The sequence below is a fragment of the Benincasa hispida genome, chromosome 11, assembly GCF_009727055.1.
Source record: "Benincasa hispida cultivar B227 chromosome 11, ASM972705v1, whole genome shotgun sequence".
NCBI classification, from domain to species: Eukaryota; Viridiplantae; Streptophyta; class Magnoliopsida; order Cucurbitales; family Cucurbitaceae; genus Benincasa; species Benincasa hispida.
The window spans coordinates 2,523,873-2,525,399 of record NC_052359.1 but is presented as its reverse complement, the minus strand read 5'-3'; the positions used below and the strand labels follow the sequence as shown (position 1 = coordinate 2,525,399).

At 31.2% G+C, this 1,527-nt stretch overlaps 1 non-coding gene across 1 annotated transcript; it reads left to right on the top strand.

Annotated features, from left to right (window-relative positions):
- TRNAV-CAC lies at positions 1 to 74 on the top strand. The gene has a single exon. It is a non-coding gene; the product is annotated as a tRNA-Val (tRNA).
- Positions 75 to 1,527: the final 1,453 nt, after the last annotated feature.

The window sequence follows — 1,527 nt, the reverse complement described above, 5'->3', positions numbered from 1 at the left end:
GTCTGGGTGGTGTAGTTGGTTATCACGCTAGTCTCACACACTAGAGGTCCCCGGTTCGAACCCGGGCTCAGACATTTTTATGGTTTTTACTGGAAAAGTGTTCCTTTGTTTGTTATTTGTTTTTTTTTTTCAAGTATATCACCGGTATCTAATATCTTTGTCGTCGGCTGCTCCTTCTAACTTCATCTTTGCCGCCTCCCAATGCATCTAACTCCCCAACCAGAAAAATATATTTAAGTATATCTCTTTGCTTAGGCTCATCAAATTTTACTTTATTTTTTGTAGTGATAGCAATATAATATATAGATGCCCATCAATTTCCACTAATTTTATAACACTTTGATTATATATACATATTTGATGGCATCATTCTTTTTTAATATTTAAGTTAAGACATTTTCACAAAAATTGTCTCGAATCTTCGATTTGATCTAGGTACAACCTCTTTTATCTTCTACAAAATGCTTGGCCTCCTTAACTAATTGTTTTAATTTGGTTTCTCAAAAAGCAAAATCAAGTGAAAATTGTTTTGGCATATTCATTGGACCCCTCCTTCCTCTAAAAGGGAGGCCTAGGTGATGGATGAGCTACATCTCTATATGATAAATTAAGAATAATGAAACAAACTATTATACATTTTTAGTTTATAAGAAGAAAGTTATATTTGTAAAACTAAAGTGCAAAAATGGTTATGGTTAGAGATTTGAGTATCGTGATACTTCTACTACCCAATATAAAGAAGTAATTATATGGAAATTATTATTGTTACTTTTATGAGTTTCAATCTCATCATATATTTTGATGATAAAAAGTATTTGATTAATGATAAATTTAGTATTTTAAAGTATCACTGGTGTAGAACATAGAGAGACAATATCAATGCACTTTGAATGGCTCAAATCAAACATAAAAAAGATGAAGCTGTTGCCAAAGAAAAATTTGAACGAAAAATTGATGACAAGGACTTGGACCAATCTATGCATGACTCGTGGCAAGCTTGGCATTCACATTTGATAGCTTGTTATATTTAGCCGATGACTCAACATATGACACGTGGCCATTCTAGATTTTTTAAATTAAAATGACTGATTTTTTGGTCTTATTATAAACATGTTAAATTAGGTATAATGTAGATGTCCATCATTAGTATCCATAGGTCATATGTCACCTATCCATTACCCACGTGTCTCAAGATTATAGTATCCATGTAATCTATCTCCCTACTTAGCAAATTGCCTATAAATAGTGACATTTAGTGAGTTTTGAAAGACATACATATTGTTGATCAATCCAAAAAGATTGGAGAAAGTGGAGAAATCCATTCTTTGTTATTTTATTTACTTTTGTTATTTATTTATTTTACATATTTATATATTATATTATATTATATTTTATTATATATTATGATTATATCATATTTTCTCCATATCCGTGTCCTCGTTGTGCGACGTAGTGCTCCTCAAATTCACAACACGTTATCAGCACGAGCTTCCATCATTTTCCTCACTAAAGATAGGTCAAGGTATG